We start from the raw sequence: 7,504 nt of genomic DNA, 5'->3' as shown, positions 1-7,504 counted from the left end.
GGGACAAAGCCATGTTTGTTCTTTTTACTTATTTAATTAAAACTATGTTGAAATTTTCTCAAAGCAATATGGCACTAGTTTATGCTAAAGGGAACACATCATGGGGGGAAAATAGGATCTGAAAATAGTGCCTTATTGGTTTTTTGTTTGTTTTTTTTTTTGGGGGGGGGGGTGGTAATTGGTTTTAGACTAAACAGACTTTGTAGGTATTTGATGCAATAATTTATTTAATTATTTAGGTGTTTTGTTTTTTTTTTGTTTTTTTTTCCTCCAATCTTGAGGTCAGTTGTGTGCATTACTGTGCAGTTACTGACCGCCCTGTTCCCTGGTTTATCAGTGACATAATTTGTGGCAAAAATGTAAGTCATAGCAACTTAAAAGCCTCACTGATCTTGTCAGAGCGGTGAGGTTATGGATGTATTTGTGAGATTTCATTATTTGTAGTTATTTAACTGTCAACAAGTGTTAAAACTGGCTAGCTTGCCGTCCTGCAAGTTGGTCAGCAGCATGCTAATAATACATGAGTGGAGTGGTTGTACTTGGCCTTCATTGTTACTGTGTGAAGACAGTGTTGTTATCCTTGCAGACTTTGCTTGTCCTGACAAAGAATCGCTATTGAAAGGTCTCCATGGAAGAAGTATATTGTAAGCTACAGAGGTTCCTTGGTGTTTATAATGTCTTACCTCAGTATGAAAAATTTGCCTGTTCAGACCTTTTTAAATTCTATAGCCTTTTTAACCCTTGGGTTCCCTTTGATACATTTTATTGTCACTGATCTCCTTTAAAAATGTAATTTTCATATGCCAGTCCTAGACATTTTTGTGAAATAAGTGTAGTATATGAATAAAGTTATGAAAAGGTCATTATGTTGTACTGTTTTATTGACATTTAGCAATCATTTTTCTCCTAGATATTGAGTATAAATTAAAAGGGCAAATTCAGACTTTTCTAACTTTGTGATGTAAATAAACAGCGTTTTTCCACTGGATGGAGTACTAGAGTCTTTGGCACCAGAAATCAGGAACTTTTTCCATCAGCCATCAGTTTAGTATCAAAGTTTACAGATTTACAGTTTTTGGTACCAGCAGGACCTGCTGGAGGGTGTTGCCTTATGTCTTTGGTAGCACTTGCAACAGAAACCAATGACATTTCAGCCCTTTTTCTACTCTTCCAGGTGAAGATAGTCACCACAGTCCTGTAGGACCAGATCGTAAACTAGAACGGTATGTTGTGTTGATTTGCTTTTTTTTAGAACTATTGGTAGAGAATTTGCTGTTAGGAGGTTAATACAACACTGTCTGTTAACCTCCACATGATGTTTCCCATATTCTCACTCAAAAGAGGGAAACTTTTAATAAGATAACAAAAGCTTTTAACAAGATGGCAAATTAGACACTTTAGAGAGGCATGAAATGACCTAAATGACAATTAAGTCATGTTAATATAATATTCCACATGTCTGTAGCAGAACTGGAACTACTTCTGCTGGTTGGGTCAGTTCTTGGTTTTTAATATCCGAAGTGTTTGAGGTGAATGTGAAGCGGGGAAATCGGTCATTCGGGGTGTTTTGGTGTGAAATGCTGCCCTGTGGAGAAGCTTACCTGACCAGACTGCTTTGAGTACCGTGGCTGCATTATATGCGCTGTTAACCTCCAGGTCCAGCGCAGTTCAAATGGCTATAAAACCCGGAGAGCAGAAATCTGTGCTGGTAAACCGCTGAGGCAGGGAAACGCCAGTCGCGTGCAGTGTGCTGGAGCAAACGGTGACGTCACGGCCCGCAAACTAGCGCGTCCCATTTGATGACGAGTCGATGACGGTTGAAATGCCGCCTGCGTGGACGGACGGTGCGCAGTGAGTGACCTCAGCGCCTTACTGAAGAACAAAGTGGACAGCGCGTGGGCTTCATTCTCTATTGAACACGGATCCGTAGAACTGATTTAATGAACGTTATTAAATCAATTAATCAACCACGCATTTTTTTAAAAGGAGCTTTTCAAAAATCCACGCGTGACGCATGAAGCCCTAGGCATTTCATCAAATGCATCAGAAATACAAGAAGAAGTCAGAGTTGTTTACAGTGGTCTCTACAACAGTTGTTTACAGTGGTCTCTACAACAGTTGTTTACAGTGGTCTCTACAACAGTTGTTTACAGTGGTCTCTACAACAGACCTACAGACTACTGTGGCCGCACTATGTCTGCAGACCCCGGGTTGTGGTAGCGGCTTTACTCGCTACGCGGACAGCCAGCAGCGATGTGTTTTCACTGAGACTGAACCGCCAGCGTCTCCTTTCATTTCTTCGCCGTTAACACGCGGATCTTGACGGAAAGTCATGTTAACCATGTTAATATAATATTTCAGTTGGCGTGAACATTCGCGCAGCCGTTATTCTTACATATAACTTAAAGCGTGTAGCCACTGTTCTGACAAACGGGATAAAACCTGTCTTACCGAAGGCCGTCTGGAGAAAAACAGGCCTAAATATGCGCATTAACACGTAAAACGTTAAAAACACCGAAAAAAACACGTTCGCGTGTTTCCCGAGGTCTCTGCCGATGGGAGGCCTAAACCTGGACATACATTCATGTTCATAAAGTATTCATAATAATTACTTCACGCATTCCGAGCGATGACGTCTGAACTATTTACAGCGGAGAGCGTAGCTATGGCTACGCTGTGCCTGCGTCATCAGACGTCTGCGTCCTGCGAGACGTGCGCGCGACGTTCTCCGTATAAATACAGCGTTAAGATCTGCTCGACTGTAAATCTGTGAGGTTTGCTGTGTTAATCAGAGCAGTGGTGTCCAGTCTCACGCACCAAGGGCCGAAGTGGCCCTGTAATGAAATGTATATATTTCGCTATATATATATATATATATATATATATAATGTAATGGTGGTCTGTAATGAAAATCTACCGCACTGCTTTGTAGAGAGTCCAGTTTCACCGTGCAGCAGAATTTGTGATCAGATTCGACCTTATTCAGTTGTCCTGGGCCTGCTGTGAGCATTGAGTGTTACTCTCATGAATGTGTTCTGGAAAACGTTGTTAGGAAAATGCTGATGTTTGAGTGAGTAGGTAAAGTGTGGGACCAATGTTTGTGTTTATATTACAATCATTTCGTGTTAAATATGATCTTTTAGCTGGAAAGTGTCTTTTGGTGAAGTGTTGATGTGATCATGTGTAAGTGTAAGCACGCCGGTCACATGTTAGTGTTTGGGAGTCGATGCCAGCCGGTTGGTGTGGGTCCAGACACACTGGATGTATGGAGATTTGCCACATGTACAGGCTACCAGAAGAGCACAGTGTAAGAGCGTAAGGAGCGCACAGGGATCGCTGATGTAAGGCTGTCACTACAGTCCTTTCAGTTTACAGTCTGGCTTCAACAGGTTTGTAGACAGTTTAAGGTCATTTTTGCATCTTTTAATGAGCGAAAAAAGAGAGATACTGTCACTGCCCTCTGCTGTCCGGCCACTCCCTGTTGTTGTGTTCTTTGTTTCTGTCAGTGGTCTTTTTTAATGGTTTTATATATTTTTTGTCTTTTTTATTTAGTTATGTTATCCAGTTTTAGTAAAACCATGTTCCTGACTCCTGTGAAGTGTTTCAAAACTTTCTGGTAAACTGCATGAAGATATCAGATACTGAAAACTGTAACGAGTGGCTTCCTGCATTAACAAAAGACTAAAGTTTCATTGTGAAGTGCCTACATTTCATTCCAGCACAGCAAGATCTCACATGATCACATGTTTACTGACTGAGACCGACTGATGTTAAGAGGAGCATCATATGTGTTGCAGCTTCTTTGGAATGAAAACCTGCAGCCACATCAGGCCTTTGTGGATATCCGCAGTGGTGCACCTGCACTCCACATCCACACTCTGTTCTCTGTTCTCTGTGTTTTTATTTGTCCTTTTATCGTTTTTCCACACAAGTGTCATTTTTTTTTCTTGGGATGATGAATTCTGAAGGAATTGTGTCTGGGTGGTGCGCTTAGGCTTTCACCATTACTTCAGTGACCATCAGTGCTGACCATGACTTTTAGAGCTAGGCCTACAGTGTGGACCAAAATGTAAAATCTAAAAATATTTTTAAAATATAAAAAACATAAACACTTCTATAATGACCACTAATATGTGATTATAATATATTTGCACTAAGATCATTTTTTCATTCATTCATCCTCTAAGCCTCTTCCTTATCTTCCAGGGTAGTGGGAGGAGCTGGAACCTATTCCAAGGTTCATTGGGTGGAAGACAGGAAACACCCTGGACGGGTTGCCAGAGAATGGCAGTGAAAATATTTTTACCTTAAAATGTTTACATATTATTATACTATAATAATATTATACTATTATTATATTAAATAATAATGAGCTAAACATTATTATGCTAAATAATAAATATTATATTATTATACTAAATAATAATGAGCTAAACATTACAATGTTTTTTCAGTCCCCAGAAATCATTTATGGTAAGCCCTGATGGTTTCGTACTACCTTACGTAGTTTTTACATTTTCTAAATGTATGTTTTTGCAATAAATGGTTGCTTCCGTTAAGTTTAGTCACTGTTCTATTACATCTTTTTTCTTATTATTACAACTTGACCAGTCACCCTTAAACACAGAGAAACAGCAATACTTTGCATTGGTTTTCATTAAATTCAGTTAAATTGTTTATTGTTTTCTTGACAAAAAAACTCTATATAAGTAATATAATGATAATAACAATAATAATCATAATAATTCTTTATTTTTATATAGCGCTTTATCAAGCACCCAAAGACGCTTACAATTCAGAGTATATAGATAACACACTTAACACAGACAACAAGAGCACAGTGATACATACAGAAAGACAAGGCGGTATATGGGCAGGTCTAATGAAGGAGCACAACAGACTGAGGGCAGGTTTGTATGGTGAGGCAGTGCAGTGTGCATAAGAAATGCTGTACAATGGCAGGGTCAGACACTGAGGGTATGAGGGAGGTTATAGGCAAGTGCGAAAAGATAAGATTTCAGGTTAGACTTGAATATGGAGAGTGAATTGGATTGTTTGACCAGTAGTGGAAGAGAGTTCCCAAGTCGAGGGTTCAGATCTTGAGAAAGCTCGGTCACCAAAGCTTAGATGGAGGGATGGCAAGTAGTCCAGCTGAAGAGGACCTGAAAGAGTGAGAGGGTTTATAGGGAAGAAGAAGATCAGAGAGGTAAGAAGGGGTGAGATTGGTAAGAGCTTTGTAGGTGAGCAGAAGAATTTTGAACTGTGTGCGATATTTCACAGGAAGCCAGTGGAGACGTTGGAGAACAGGGGTAAAGTGATGATGTGCGTGAGTGTGGGTGAGGAGACGGGTGGCACAGTTCTGAACCATTTGAAGTTTGTGAATGGAGGAAGAGCTGATTCCCACTAGAAGAGAATTACAATAGTCGAGACGGCTGGAGATGAAAGCATGGATAAGGATTTCTGCAGCTGACTGAGAGAGGGATGATCTGATTTTGGCAATATTGCGCAGATGGAAAAATGAAATTTTGACAATGGAGTTAATATGAGCAGTGAACGAGAGTTGAATCGAGGATGACACCCAGATTTCGGATCAGTGGGGAAGGAGAGATCATCAATGCAAAGTGTGAGAGGAGGAATTTTCTAGAGGGCTGATTTGGATCCAATGAGAATAAGTTCTTTTTCGCCACTATTTAATATGAGAAAGTTATGTTTCATCCAACTTTTGATTTCAGATAAGCAGGTTTCTAAGTGAGAGAGGGGTGGATTTAGAAGTGATTTGGTGTTGAGGTAAATCTGGGTGTCATCTGGATAACAGTGAAAATCTTCTTCTTCTTCTTTCGGCTGTTCCCTTTAGGGGTCGCCACAGCGGATCATCTGCCTCCATCTTGCCCATTCCACTGCCTCCTCTACTTTCACACCAACCATCTCCATGTCCACCTTCACTACATCCATAAACCTTCTCTGAGGTCTACCTCTTCTCCTTCTACCCCGCAGCTCCATCTCCAACATTCTTTGCCTATATATATATATATATGTGTGTATATATATATATATATATATATATATATATATATATATATATATATATATATATATATATATATATATTCCTTTTACCATTTGCGGGTCCAGTGGCAATATCTGTTCTGTGATTTTTTTTTCTGTGAATTATTTTGGACCCAAACAAACAAAACCATTTTCAAAAAATACTTTTAATGCTGCTTATGTACCAGTAGGTGGCAGTAGAGCATGATGGTTCAAAAATCAAATCAAATCATGTTTCTTGTCACATGACATTTACACAGGTGGAAAGTGAGTGAAAATCTATAGAATTTAAATACAAGAAAATATCCAAGAAGAAAAACAAATGTATATATACACCAACTCTGAATATACACAATATACACTAGTATCACAATATTCCAATGTACAGTTGTACAGTAATAAGTAATGAAATAAAACTATAAAATGTGCTGCTGTTCACATTCTGTCTGTGCAGTTTATCTGAGGTAGATAATAAATGAGATGCAGGTACTCAGGAGATAGAATACTGATATAGAATCTTCCAGATTGTACAGGATACGGATAGAAGATGTACAAGATGTATGCTTTATGGTGAAAACCTGCCATCAGGGTTCTTACCTTGAGGCTGATGACATCACATATAATAATTAGCGTATCTTGCTCTGATTGGCTGCTTTGCACGTTCAGACTGTAGTCCATCTGTTTCTCTGCATCTCTTTCACACTGCTCCTCAACGGTCAGGACCCCCACAGGACGACCACAGATCAGGTTCTTTTTGGGTGGTGGATCATTCTCAGCACTGCAGTAACACTGACGTGGTGGTGGTGCGGCGTTAGTGTGTGTTGCGCTGGTCTGAGAGGATCAGACACAGCAGTGCTGCTGGAGTTTTTAAACAGTGTCCACTCACTGTCCACTCTAATAGACACTCCTACCTTGTTTGTCCGTCTCTTAAATGTAAAGTCAGAGACAGTAGCTCATTTGTTGCGGCACAGTTTGTGTTGGTCATCCTCCAGTCCTTCATCAGTGGTCACAGGACGCTGTTGGCTGGATGTGTTTGGTCGGTGGACTATTCTCAGTCCAGCAGGGACAGTGAGGTGTTTAAAACACACATTAACAGGCCACCACCACGGCAGTGTCACAGCAGTGCTGAGAATGACCCACCACCCAAATAATACCCGCTCTGAGGTGGTCCCGTGGGGGTAAAAGGGGTAACAAAGTATCAGAGAAACAGACGGACTGTAACTGTAGAACTCAGTCCAGCGGAGCTGATCAAATGGACAGTGAGTGTGGAAACACGGCCAGTGTATATTTAAAATCATTTGAACGCTGGACCAGCGATTTACACTGGAAAACAAGCACTAATACCGCCCCACTGCCACCGCAGCCCGAGTCAGGACGGCAATGTGTGATCGATGGCTCGGCCAATAAGAAGCAACCGTCCGCCCCGCCCGCTCGTTTCGACACGCCCTCTACTCCATCG

This window comes from Pygocentrus nattereri, chromosome 29 (assembly GCF_015220715.1).
Source record: "Pygocentrus nattereri isolate fPygNat1 chromosome 29, fPygNat1.pri, whole genome shotgun sequence".
In the NCBI taxonomy this organism is placed as follows: domain Eukaryota; kingdom Metazoa; phylum Chordata; class Actinopteri; order Characiformes; family Serrasalmidae; genus Pygocentrus; species Pygocentrus nattereri.
The sequence above is the reverse complement of the archived record's forward strand: the minus strand, read 5'-3'. Positions refer to the sequence as shown.